Consider the following 14,822-nt stretch of genomic DNA (forward strand, 5'->3'; position numbering starts at 1 on the left):
TGCTCGAGCCAGAGACCTCGGGTCCAAGCTGGTGAGCTTTTGCTCAAACCAGGTGAACTCGTGCTCAAGCTGGCAACCTCGGGGTCTCGAACCTGGGTTCTCGGCATCCCAGTCCGACGCTCTATCCACTGCGCCACCACCTGGTCAGGCACACCCTCATTTTTAGATCAAACGCTACTTGTTACTCCTATAAACCCCATAGTGTTGGGTATCTACACGGTCCTATAAATATTGTAATTGAGTGATTAAATAGGAAATAAAAAGTAAATTAAACTTGTTTAGGACAGAACTCCAAATGACCTTTTAAGGACTTCCAGAGCCTGCTTGCAAGTGGGCAGCAACTCCTGGTCGTCAAAAAGAGGAATGAGGCACAGTGGAAACACGGCCTGCCTCCTGTACACCTGGGGTTCTGTCCTACCCCCCACCTCCCAGCTGGGTAACTTTGGTCAAGCCACATCCCTCCCTCACTTTCTTTTCTGCACATACCAGTGTGGACTGTGGACCGGCAGCACCCGCTGGGCTCTCAGTTAGAAGTGAATAACTTTGGGCTTCCCCCAGACCTGCCGAATAGGGTTTGGCACAGGTCCCCATGTGGTTCCAAGATCCATGATGTTTCCAACATTCACTATGTTCCTTCTACTCCTTGTGCCATCCTCAGGGCCAGCCACAAGAGTGCCCAGCAACCCTGCAGTGACTCCTGAGCTGCCTGGACCTCTCAGACCTCTCAGAACCGCCGTTCTGCTCTCCAAAGCCTTTCTCCTGCCTCTCCTGGTGAGTCTGAGCTCACTACTCACAGGAAGTTTTTTTTTGGGGGGAGGAGGAGGAAATTACCTCATTCTACTGTGAAGAAGCCATTATCAAACCACTCAGCAGTGAAGAAGCATTCACCAGTACACCGCCACGATAAGCATCTCCTCACTTTCCTGGATTTTTTTCCACCACTTACACACAACTAGGAAAGTGACTTGGCCTTCAAGTGGATTTAATAATCTCCTGGGACATTATGGAGAGATAAGGCAATGGGTCAGAACTCTCAGCAGGTGCCCGGTGTGCGACCCAGGCTGTATTTGTAGCCCACATGGACACCTCTAAAGGCCTCTGTGTATACCGTGGCCGCTCTGACCCAGCCCTTCCATGTGAGAAGGACGGTAGGTGTTTCTAGTCACTTGTAGATGAATGGAATCCCTCAGTATGTTCAATTATGTTTGATTGTATATGATTAAAAGTATCATATTTCTCCATGTATAAGACACATCTTAATTTGGGGGCCTGAAATTTGGGGAAAAAAATGTATTACATAAAGTTATTGAACTCAAGTTTTATTCATCATAAAATTCATACAACTCCTCATCCACGTGAAAAAGCAGGAAATGCAAGTAAAAAAGTCTACAACCACTGTATAAGACGGACCAAGTTTTTATACCCTCAATTTTTCAGAAAAGGGTGTGTCTTATACATAGGGAAATATCTACATGTATTTTTTGTTAATGAATTTTTCTATAGGTCTTTCATAAAATATTTTATTAACCGCTTTCTAGTATAACAAATACTTTTCAAATGTTATACTGTCCCGTTATAATTATGAATTTTTAAATAAACTTGGCAATTCTATCATTTTAAATAAGTAAATAAGTAAATGAAGCATTCACTACCTCTGTGTTCACACCTTTGAACATTATGTGATGCTTCCAGATAACTGAAGTTTGCTCTTTCAGTCCCAAATTTTATTTTATTTTTAGTGTTTAGAGTGAACATTTTTCTAAACAAGCCACCACTCCGCTGCATTCTGAAGCAGAATGTGCGGGGCACGTATTTGTCTATTTTGTTGTGTTGCCATGCACATCATTATGATGAAAGCCGTGTGAGGCTGGGGACTTGGTCTCTCTGCCCCTTACTGTATCCCAGTGCCTGGAACCTGGCCTGGTGTCTATAGGACCCTCAGGAGACATAAACAAAGCCCTTTCCCGTGAAATGGCACTATTATTCTATATGCTACTGTAATGGCGGATACATTTGTCCAAACCCACAGAATGTACAGCAGCAAGAGTGAACCTTATCATAGACGATGGACTTCAGCTAATGATAAGAAACCAGTACTGACTGGCTCATTCACTGTGACAGGTGTACCACCCTAATGAGAAATGTTGATGGCAGGAACTAAACAGAAAGGGAATATATGAGCATTCACTGTACTTTCCACTCAATTTTCCTTTAAACTAAAACTTCTTTTAATCAATAATAAAGGCTTTTAATTTTTTTTTTAAAAAAAAGCAATACTTGGGATGAAAATATCTAGGCTTGTTTGCATGTGTAAGCGCATGGGCTTTAGTACCTGCACAAGTGACACGGGAACAGGACACGGCAGACCCCCGTCCTGCCATCTTGTTGTGATCTGAGCTGTACCTCAAACCCCATTCTTGACTCTCACACCCTGGAACTTGTACTAAATCATCCTGACACTAAATAATGAAACCTGAGGTCGTGCGGATTGTTTTAAGAGTCCATCAATCGGCAGAGAAGATTCTGTCCAATATCTCTTGGCACCACCTCATTCCTGATGGCTGAAGCCAGCCCTCCTGCTGTGAGGCTCACCCCCCACCCCATCGCCCTGTGCTTGCGGTATCCTTAGCAGGACTAAGGGTGGTTCCTAGGATCTTTCGATAAATAACCATGGGTTCCTTCACATCAAAATGTAACGTGTGGGAGGGGATGGAAAGTAAGACCTCCCAGCAGGAGCCACTCCGGGGATGCTCGGCAGCCGCGGGGCTGACAGCGCCATGTCACGTGCAGGCACGGGAGATAAAAGGCTCATCATTTCCCTAACACCCTCTTTATTCACCCTGTACTTTTCCACACATTTCATTTCCCACCATGGCTGACTGCCTGAAGCATTCATGTGAAAACGGCAGATTTTTGCCTGTGTGTGTTATTCCCTGTCTCCTCCCATAATGCACTTTATTGAATTCTCAGAAATGACACAAACACTTGGTGTGTTCAGAGGGAGAAACAAAGAGGAAAGGAATAAAATAGCTAGTGACACAGTCACGGAAAGGAGTTGGAGTCTGTCCTTTACTGGGAACAACAAAGTCAAAGGTGGCATAACTTGCCAGGAGGATCCTTGAAAAGGATCTCAGTTGATAGATGGAAAAACTGAGGCCCGGAAGGGGGAACTCCTCCAAAGTCTGCATGTGGAGGAGGATGCCTGGTGTGTATTCTTTATCAGGTTCCTTTCTCATCCAGCCCAGAAAGCATGGAGAAGTGTGAGTGGAGTCTGACAATAAGGGATTGAGTGTAATGGGTCAGGACACTAGGTCACTATCATGTGGTTTTTCATCACGGAACTTTGTGAGTTCTTCTTCCTGAAACCTCAGAGTTGAAAGCCCATGACTTAGGAGGACAAGAAGCAGAACATGAAGGAAAGAAGACGGAAAACCAACCACAGATCCTGCATAGGGCTAGAAACCACACATGTGTACATTTGAGTTCCCAGAATTGTCACATAAAAACCTTTGTGGATACCCAAGCAGGATACCCAGTGTTGACTACTGGGGGCTTATTCTTTGCTACATTCTTTCTGAGCACCTAAACATTTTAACGCATGTTAAGTCTCACAAGGGTCCTATGAGATTGCCAGGGTGAGTCTCCCATTTTTCTTATTACAATAACTGAGGTACCCAAAGGCTATGGGGACTTTCCTGAGGTCCAGGGCTCATCAGGGGTGGGGCAGGATTTTATTTCAGAAGTCTTGTTGCAGGAACTGAAGCCTTGCCTGCCTCCTGTTTTTTTGAAACATCCACTCCACTTAATCTAGGCAGTGGCTTGGCTCCCCGGAATGGGGGGTGCAGAGGAGTTCTTTTTAAGGGTTTTTCATACATCATCTAATTAAATCCTCATGACATCCCTGCAAAATGGGCAAAGCAGAGGTACTTATCCCCACTGAACAATAACCAGGTGGTGATCCCTGGCCACACAGCTAACAGGTAGCTGAGCACATTTCAGTGCCCAGGCTGTTTCACTTCGTGGCTGTTTATACTCTAACCCACATGTCCCCGTCCCTCCAAGTAACACCTCTCAGGACAAATCCCAAGTCTATCCACAATCTTCCTGCTGGTCTCCAAGTGGAAGACCTGTTCTTCAAGTCAACTGAGGGGAGGAAAGGGCTTTGTGACAACCACCCCACCTCCACCTCCATGCTAATTGTTCCTGTGTAGCTCCCCATGGAGCCTTCAGACTGCCAGGAACAGCAGCTGGCAAGGTGGGCTCAGGGAGGCTGTTTCTTGATGAACCCCTGAGGCTGGGAGAGGGGGCCATGGGAGAAGGAACCAACTCAACCTCTCTTCGAACCCCCTTTTCTGTCTTTCTCCTTTCCCAAGACTCTCCCCCTCTCCTTCTCCTCGCAGCCACACAGCTTTGAACAACCACCATCAGCACGGCAGCACATCGTGTTAGCAATTGTGCAGTGACGGTGACATTTAGAGTCACAGACCTGGAAGAAATTGCATGGATTTGGATACGCCAGAACACTAAATTTAACCAGCCCTGAAGGCCCCAGGGGAGTTGGGAGGAGGATCGAGGAGGGTGATTTTATCCTGGGACTGGTCCTGCAAAACACACACACACACACACACACACACACACACACACACACACACACGATCAAGGGGCGAACGGCTTCAATCAGCCCATATTCACCTCGCCCCATTGTCAGGGACTTCCTCTGAAAGCCCCTAATCATTCCCTTTATTATCTGGCTTAACACAGCAGAACCTAGCAGTGTCAAAGCACACTCCCTCAGCGGAGGCCCCTGAGGGATGTTAATATATGAGTGTAGAGAAATGTGAAATACACACAGCAACTCCTCTCTCTCTCTCTCTCTCTCTCTCTCTCTCTCTCTCACACACACACACACACACACACACACACACACACGATCAAGGAGGCTGTGATGAGAGGAGGGATGCTGAGCAGAATCTCCCTGCCCAGTCTCAAACACCTTCTCCATGGGAAGGGAATAGTGAGGAAGAAACCCTGCCTCTCATCCTCCCAAAACAAGCCCTTTTAGGAGGGCCTTCCTGAACCCCTGCGTGATAATGGGTGCCCAGGGGGCCCTGGTGCTAATTGGGAGAGCAGGTGTGGTCTAAGCATTGGAGAATTCAGAATCACCAGGAATTACTATCTCGGTTTTTCATTTTGACAAAGGGATCTGAAGGGCTGGGAAAGTAGCTTTAGCTTTGCCTGCTTCCTCTGTGCAGCAATCTGTTGGAACTCAGGCAGGCCTCTGAAAAGAGAGGTTAGATCTGCCAATAAGATTTAAGAAAATAAATAAGTGACTTACAAAAATTTCCCTTTCATGTACAAATGCTTAATTCCCTATAAATGTCAGACCCTGGGCTATTTTGCTGCTTAAGAAGATGCAAAGTAGAAACCAAATGTAGCAAAGTAAAACAAATTACTGTGTTAACAGCTGGAACCAGGATGCTCTTAGAGAGGGAACAGCCTTTGCTTAGTACAGATACTTCCTGGAAGATATGGTACATCTGATGGAGTGCACAACAGTCCCGGTTTGTGTGCTGCGTTGTGGCCATGCCTTTCTGTGGTGCCTCCCACACCACTCTGGGCTGAGCCACAGGAACGAGGGGACAGCAGACACGATACAAGCAAAGGCCTGAAAAACAATGCTACATGTTTATACTTCCTCTTTCTATCTCACCACCACCATGAGATCACACCTGGGCTAGCCTACCAGAGGGTTAAAGAGACACATGGAAGAGGTTGAGTTGTCCCAGCCAAGGTCCTCCTAGACCAGCCATTCCTAAGACAACCCCCCAGCTAATGACCTGTGCATGAACAAGCCCCGTCAAGATCAGCAGTGCTCTCCAGACTCATCAGAAATAGTAACGGTCGTTGTTCAAGACATAGACTTTGAGAGTGGTTTGTTCTAAGGCAATAGTTAACATGCCTGGCTTGGAAAGTGAGTCCCAGAGGGCTCTGGTTACCAAGGATCAAGGGATCATTGAACTGCAAGGAACAGGGTTAGGGAGAAGGGAAGAGCCGAGTGGAGAAAGAAGAACAGGAAGGAAGAGGGGAAGGCCGGTGCAGTGGTAGTGGGACTGAATATCCATGGCTAACATTCCACTTTAAACTCTCTGTGTTACTACATTATAGCCATGCTTTAGTCTGGAATGTCTGCCTCACATGTACGGGCCTGGGATGTGAGTGGATTCATGTGTGTGTGTGTACACATCCCAGAAAGAGGAGGAGTCCACGTCTGATTCAGGGCAGGATGGAGTGGGGACACTGCGAAGACCCATAACTAACCTGGGGCAGGACAGGCTCAGAAACCAGGTGACCATGAGAATATCAGCCCTCCAAAAACTGTAGAAATTTGGGGGAAAGTATTGGGAACCCCCTTAACATGGGAAAGAGGTTATGCCAAGCTTTTCTAGATCTTAAAGAATGCTGACGTCCAGGCTATACACCCAGTGCATGTTCTTAAGGTCCCCCTCCATGGGAGCCCTGCGCTAGGTGGGACAAGATCCAAGAAGTTCTGAGGCCTGAGTTCTCACTTGTTTTAGCTCATCCTGACACATTAACACAGTCCCTGCACACTACATACACATACACACACAGTACACATATGCCTCTCCTGGACTTGTTGGAAGTCTTTCAAACCAAAGGAAATTTATCATGAAACTCACAAAGTTTAAGCTTCAGAGCTCCTCACTTTTATGATCCCCTCTAAAGTCTGGTATCCAAATGTATAAGCACAATTTTGTATTCTTTTCCTTAAAAGATTATACGAGCATCAAGATCCACAAGCTTGGATCCACACACCTTTAAGAGTCTCAATAAAACATTTGGCCTCCAAACCAAATTATCCTTACTTTGAGCCACACACAGGCTCTGTGTTGCCGTGGGACTCTGACCTGCTCAGGAGTGGCAGACCACCAGTGCAGCCACCAAAAACAAGACACCCCAAACCCCCACACATCTGCCAATGACACAGAGTCGTCTCCATTGCTTCCCACAGCTAAGACCTTTTAAAGACTCCCAACCACAGGTAGGTGGAAGCAGACAGGGACCTAGAGCATTGTCAGGAAAGAGATCAGAAATCCATGGGTCACTTTTCCTTTCTCCGTCCCTTTCCTCTCGCCCTCCTTCCTCTCTTCTCTTTTTTGTTACCACACCACACCTTCTGCCTCGGTCAGCCCATCCACTCATGTGGCTTCAAGCACATCTGCCTCCTTAACAGACACATGAATCTAACAGAATCAAACTGAGTCAACTTGGCAGACACACTTGAGCATTCTCCTTCATCCTTCTCCCAGAGGGCAGCACAGCTCAGCGCCTGGGATCCCAGGCAGGGACTGTTCAGATACAAACTTCTTCCTCTATGCCCCTCCCCATATTCAACCGCTGAAAGCATGTCTCAGCCATGCCCCTTGCCCCATCTGCACTGTCCTCACGATGTTCGGGCCTTCACCATCTCTGGGCACCCTGACTCCAGTCTCATCCCGCCTCCAACTCATTCTCCATGTTGAGCCATGTGCAAATGTTATTCTGACCCTCCTGTAAGCCAGACTCCCCAGGGGTCCTCCACAAGCCCTCGGTGTCAGCTCCTTTACTGGGCACCAGAGGTCTCTGTGACACCACCACCGCCCCTGCAGCTGCCTGTGTCTGCAGCCTCGATTCCCTCTGCTGCCCTCAGGTTGCCCTCGGGCACCCCGACTTTCACGGCTGTGTGACTGTTACCTGTCGTCTTGCTATCTTCTCATCTTGAGATGCCCTATCTCCCACCTCCACTCCCATTCCATTCAGCTAGCAAGCACTTACCCACTCTTCAAGGCCTAGTTCAGTCAGCCCTCTGTGAAGAATTTCCTGATGCCCACCACACCCCCTGCCCTCCTTCAAGCTCTGGTTTTATCTCATACCACTGCCATTCCTGTACCTATAATTTGAAGATGTATAAGTCACACATCATCAGGGCTGTTCTGATGACTAAAGTCAGTTCAACCCCTATTCAGAGCTAGTGAAAATCCAAGACCAATTTCAGGTTTCTTTGGCTCATCCTCATGGCCACCAAAGACTAGAGATGTTTATTTTTATTGAATGAAAGAATGAATGAATGAATGAATGAATGAATGAATGAATGAACATTCCCAAAAGCATTCATATTGACTACTTTTTAAATGTCCTTAGGCCATCCCCACTAGAAATTTTCCTTTTCCCTTTCTTTCAATTTTTATTCTAAATTTATTATGTTGACATGGTTTCAAGTGTCCCATTCAATATGACACCCTCTATATACCGCATCGTGCCCCCCATGCCCATGCAAGGTCTCTTTCCATTCCCATTTCCCTCTCTTTGCTCTCCTCCCCTTACCTCAACCCCCCTTTCCCTCTTGCTATTGTTATCTTGCTGTCTGTATAAGTGTATTATGTATATATAATTTTTGCTAATCTCTTCACTTTCTTTGATCACGTTCCCTCTTCTCCCCTCCCTCTGACAGCTGTCCATCTGCTCCCTGTGACCTTGCCTCTGTTTCTATTTTGTTCCTCAATTTCTTGTGTTCATTAGATTTCACATATAAGTAAGATATAAGTAAGATCATATGGTATTTTTCTTTCTCTGCCTGGCCTATTTCATTTAGCATAAAAATCTCCAAGTCCATCCATGCTATCGCAATAAGTAAGATTTCCTTCTTTTTACAGCTGCATAGTATTCCATTGTATATATGTACCACAGCTTTTTTATCCACTCATCCACTGATGGACACTTGGGCCGTTTCCAGACCTTGGTTATTGCAAACAATGTTGCAATGAACATGGGGGTGCATGTCTTTTTTTGATTCAGTATTTTGGGATTCTTAGCATATATCCCTAGAAGTGAGATAGCTGGGTCATAAGGCAGATTCATTTTAAATATTTTGAGGTAACTATATACTGCTGAGGAAACACCATATTGTTTTCCACAGTGGCTGCACAAGTCTTCATTCCCACCAGAGGTGCAGGAGGGTTCCCTTTCCTCCACACCCTCATCAGCACTTGCTGTTTGTTGATTTGTTAATTAAAGCCACTCTGGCAGGTGTGAGGTGATATCCCATTGAGGTTTTAATTTGCATTTCTCTGATAATTAGTGACATTGAGCATTTTTTCATATGCCTATTAGCTATCTGTATGTCCTCTTTGGAGAAGTGTCTATTCAGGTCATTTGCCCATTTGGAGGGGGGGGACAGAGACAGAAAGAGAGACAGAGAGAGGGACAGATAGGGGCAGACAGACAGGAAGAGACAGAGATGAGAAGCATCAATTCTTCATTGCGGCACCTTAGTTATTCATTGATTACTTTCTCATATGTGCCTTGTAAGGGGGTGACAGCAGACTGAGTGACCCCTTGCTCAAGACAGTGATCTTGGGCTCAAGCTGGTAAACCTGGCTCAAACCAGATGATCCCGCACTCAAGCCAGAAACCTTGGGGTTTTGAACCTGGGTCCTCTGTGTTCCAGTCCAACACTGTATCCACTGTGCTACCACCTGGTCAGGCCTTTGCCCATTTTTAAATTGGATTGTTTACCTTCCTCATGTTGAGTTTTATAAGTTCTTTATAAAGTTTGAATATTAACCCCTTATCAGATGTATTGGCAAGTATGTTCTCCCATAGAGTAGGTTGTCTTTTTATTTTGTTAATGGTGTCTTTTGCTGCACAAAAGCTTTTCAGTTTGATATAGTTTCATTTGTTTATTTTGTCCTTTATTTCCCTTGACCAAAGATATATATTAGTAAAAATATTGCTTCAAGAAATGTCTGAGAATTTACTGCCTATTGTTTTCTTCTAGGATTTTTATGATTTCACAACTTACATGTAAGTGTTTTATCCATTTTGAGTTTGTTTTGTGAATGGTATAAGTTAGATTCCATGTATAAGTTGGTGGTCTAGTTTCTTTCTTTCTTTTTTTTTTTTTTTTGCATGTATCTGTCCAATTTTCCCAACACTATTTATTAAAGAGACTGTCTTTACTCCATTATATACATTTGCCTCCTTTTATCAAATATCAATTGATCATAAAAGCATGGGTCTATTTCTGGGTTCTCTGTTCTGTTCCATTGATCTGTATGCCTGTTCTTATGCCAGTACCATGCTGTTTTGATTACAATGGCCTTGTCGTATATCTTGATATCAGGAAGTGTAATACCTCCCACTTAGTTTTTCATTTTTAAAATTCTTGAGGCTACTAGGGTATTTTTGGTTCCATATAAATTTTTGGAATATTTGTTCTAGATCTGTGAAGTATGCCATTGGTATTTTAATAGGAATTGCATTGAATCTATATATTGCTTTGGGTAGCATGGAAATTTTAATGATGTTAAGTCTTCTGTCCATGAACATGGTATATGCTTTCACTTGTTTGTATCTTCCTTGATTTCTTTTTTCAGTTTTCCAAGTACAAGTTTTTTATCTCCTTGGTTAAATTTATTCCTAGGTACTTTACTTTTTTGTTGTTGCAATAACAAATGGGGTTGTTTTCTAATTTCTCTTTCCAGCAGTTCATTATTGGTATATAAAAATACTACTGATTTCTGAATATTAATGTTATATACTGCCACTTTGCTGAATTTTTTTTTCAGGTCTAGTAGGTTTTTTTGGCAGACACTTTAGGATTTTCTATGTACAGTATCATGTTGTCCACAAATAATGACAGTTTTACTTCTCCTTTTTCAATTTGGATGCTTTTTATTTCTTCTTGTTGTCTGGCTCCTGTGGCTAAGACTTTCAGTACTGTGTTGAATAAGAGTGGTGAAAGAAGACACCCCTGTTTTGTTCCTGATCTTAAGGGGATTACTTTTAATTTTTGCCCATTGACTATACTGTTGGTTTGTCATAAATAGCCTTTATTATATTGAGGTATGTTCCCTGTATTCTTGCTTTGCTGAGAGTTTTGATCACAAATAGGTACTGGATTTTATCAAATGCTTGTTCTGCATCTATTAACATGATCATGTGACTTTTATCCTTCTTTTTGTTTATGTGATAAATCACATTTATTGATTTGTGAATAATGTACCAACCTTGCCTCCCTGGAATAAATCCCACTTGATCATGATGTATGATCTTTTTAATGTATTTCTGGATCTGGTTTGCTAATATTTTGTTGAGAATTTTAGTATCTATGTTCATCAGGGATATTGGCTTATAGTTTTCTTTCTTTGTAGTGTCTTTATGTGGTTTTGGAATTAGGATAATGTATGCCTTGTAAAAAGAGCTTGGAAATCTTTCCTCTTCTTGAATTTTTTAGTATAGCTTGAGAAGGATAGGACAGGTGTTAGTTCTTCTTTGAATGTTTAGTAAAATTTGCCTGTGAAACCATATAGTCCAGGACTTTTCTTTACTGGGAGGTTTTAGATAACTGTTTCAATTTTATTTGTTGTAGTTGGTCTGCTAAAGTTTTCTGATTTTTCAGATTTGGTTTTGGAAAATTGTTTCTAGGAGTTTATCCATTTATCCCAGGTTGCCCAATTTTTTGGCATATAGTTCTTCATAGTATTTTCTTACAATCTTTTGTATTTAAGTGATGTCAGTTGTTACTTCTCCTCTTTCATTTCTAATTTTGTTTTGGGGCCCTCTTTTTTTTTTCTTGATAAGTCTTATTAAAGGTTCATCAATCTTGTTTACTTTTTCAAAGAACCAGCTCTTGGTTTCATCAATCTTTTGTATTTTTTTTAGCCTCTATATTATTTATTTCTGCTCTGATCTTTATTATTTCCTTCCTTCTACTTCCTTTGGGCTTTGTTTGTTGTTCTTTTCCTAGTTCTTTTATGTGAAGGGCTAGAATGTTTATTTGAGCTTTTCTTGCTTCTTGAGGTATGCCTATAATGCTATGAACTTCCCTCTCAGGAGTGCTTTCACTGAATCCCATAGATTTGGGGTTGTTGTATGTTCATTTTCATTTGTTTCAAATAATTTTTTATTTCTTTATTGATCTCATTGTAATCCATCAGTTATTTAATAACATGCTATTTAGCCTCTGAGTGTTTAAATATTTTTTAGTTTTTCTATTGTAGTTCATTTCTAGTTTTATGCCATTGTGGTTGGAGAAGATACTTGATATGATTTCAATCTCCTTAAATTTATTGAGACTTGTTTTGTGTCCTAACATGTGGTCTATCCTAGAAAATGTCCCATGTATACTTGAAAAGAATATATATGCTCCTGCTTTGGGGTGAAATGTTCAAAAGACATTAATTAAATTCAGTTAATCTAGTGTGTCATGTAAAGCCACTGTCTCTTTGTTGATTTGCTGTCTGGAGGATCTATTCATTGATGTCAGTGGGGTGTTAAAATCCTTTATTATTAGTGTAATGCTGTAAGTCTCTCCCTTTATGCCCATCAAAATCTGCTTTATATATTTAAGTGCTCTTATAATGGGTGCATAAATATTTACAATGGTTATATCCTCTTGCTGGATTGCTCCCTTTATTATTATGTAGTAACCTTCTTTGACCTTTACTATAGCTTTTATTTTAAAGACTATTTTGTCAGATATAAGTATTGCTATTCTAGCTTTTGTTTCATTTCACTTGCATGGAATATTTTTTTTTCATACTTTCACTTTCAATCTGTGTGCATTGTTTGTTCTGAGGTGGGTTTCTTATAGACAGCATATGTATGGGTCTTGTTTTCCTATCCATTTGGCTAACTTATGTCTTTTGATTGGAGCATTTCCACCACAATTAAACCCCACTAAGCTGATTCTAACCACACAGTCCAGCAGACCCACATACTTGAAGTTCTCGTGTTAGACAATATAGTACTTTCAAGAGCTCGAATTACACTGATATCTTTCAGAATATGCTGGACGCCTTCAATGTAGCCTGACTCAAGGATATTTTTCTCTCTATCTCTCTCTCCCCCTCTCCTATCGTTTTTAAGTTCCCCTGGAGTGAAAGTATACTTCCAAGGCTTCATGGAACCATTTCCCTTATAAAAATATGTTTAAAGTATATTCCGCAAAGCCATCCTCTCTCAGTTCCAGAATTATCCACTGTTTCTACCTCTCCAAATAGAAAACCCATTCTGATGTCATGATCTTCTGAAGGACCTGGGTCACATTTGATATGTTAGGTCTCTGTGATAGGATTTACAAAAGAATTGTAGCATCGATTATTGCATTTGTTTTTAAGTTTCTGTCTGGATTGAAGAGAGGAAACCAGTTTCCTGGAACTCTTGTGTCCTCAGCTTGCTTTGGGAGTTTACACTTACTCACAGGTCCATAGAGTAAAGAGTCTTCTTCGCACAATGATTCCAGAGTCTGAGCATGGCATCTGAATGACAAGACAGACTTTGTTAAATGAGAGCACTTTCCTTGGTCCACCTCTTTGTAATGGTTCATGCTTTTCTTCCAGCCACACGAGTAAGAGGAAGTGGAGAAACCCACACATGGGATGATTCCACGGAAAACTCCTTTGAACATCTAAGCTGCCTGCAGATGGTCTGAAATGCTTTAATCTTTAGACTTTTCACTTCCTTTTAGGCTCCTTGCAATGCCAAGAGCCTTTCTGGTTTTCTCATCCCTCAGAGGCCACCACCTTTCTCTTAACCCCTAGGATGCTTACACCCTCTCCAGACATATATTTTCATGGGTCTTGCACTTTGGTCTAGAAGGAAGTCTCACCCAGGGCATGGCAGTCCCAGCCCCCACCAGAAGAAAATCTGTGGTCCCCTAGGCAGACTACAGATTGACACCCATCCTGGGCTCCCCTTTCTACCTCCTCCCCTCACTTCTCTCCTCTATTACTCCCAAACCCCTGATGCCCACTGGAATTCTATCAGAAATTCCACATTTTCATTGTGCAGAGCCATCATCACCCAGGTCTGACAGCCAAACTCTGCTGTGCCAAAGCAATGGAGTACGTTAGGGCCATTCCTTCCTTCTACTGTGGCTGTGGCTATAAAAAAGAAAAGATAATTTCCTTAAAAACGGTCCAACTGCCTTGGAGGTACCCTCCTGCTTACCATGGCCCCTGGCACATAGTATGCGTGCAATTCAGTGTTTGCTGAATTAATACATGAATAGACTTACATATGACTCTGCAGTGTAAGCCACACTTCTGCTCTGCTTGCCTGCAAAGTGACCCAATATGGCACAAACAGAGGGTGAAGGCTGGGTCTAAGGTAAGCAGAGTTCATGATGAAGGACCACGTGTCCCCTCCTTCTTTCCCTTCTCCCTCGTGGACCACGTGTCCCCTCCTGAGGACAGGCCGGTTTCCCATCAAACGCATCACTTCAGCTACCTTCAGCGGTGGTTCAGCATATTTCTGTATGAAATAAATGTTACTTTCTGGAGCATTCCAGTTTCTTTAGTCTTCTTGTCAGAGAGAATCAAAGTGAAAGGGTAAGAGGGTGCATCAGAAAGTGTCTTCTTGTTTATAGCAGGTGGAAAAGGATAATGGTACCCAAAAAGGGAGAGTGAGAAAGGAGAGCCACACAGAAAAATCACTTCCTCATTGAATCAAGTCCAAACATGGATTATTTGAAGCTGAAAATCAGTTACCTTATTCTCGCCTGTCTCTTGCTCTGTCTGGGGCTATAAAACCCTTTGTAATTTTATCTTTTCATAAACTTTTATTGAATTTAACGTTCAAGGAGCCATGGAGGACCACACAATTAAAGCCCCCCTCCCAGTGATGGGAGATTAAAAACTAATAAAGATGACAGACGAGAGGTGATCTGGGGGTGGATAAGGGAGATGGATTCAGGTGGAGATCTGTCAGAGAAGAGCCAGGCCTGGTTCTGGAAAATGCTGGTGTGAATTTCATGGTAGCAA

General features: G+C 42.8%; 1 pseudogene; it reads right to left on the bottom strand.

The window, feature by feature from the left end:
• Positions 1-278: 278 nt before the first annotated feature.
• LOC136388320 (mitochondrial genome maintenance exonuclease 1 pseudogene) lies at positions 279-14,277 on the bottom strand (annotated as a pseudogene).
• Positions 14,278-14,822: the final 545 nt, after the last annotated feature.

Source organism: Saccopteryx leptura, chromosome 1 (genome assembly GCF_036850995.1).
Source record: "Saccopteryx leptura isolate mSacLep1 chromosome 1, mSacLep1_pri_phased_curated, whole genome shotgun sequence".
Classification (NCBI taxonomy): domain Eukaryota; kingdom Metazoa; phylum Chordata; class Mammalia; order Chiroptera; family Emballonuridae; genus Saccopteryx; species Saccopteryx leptura.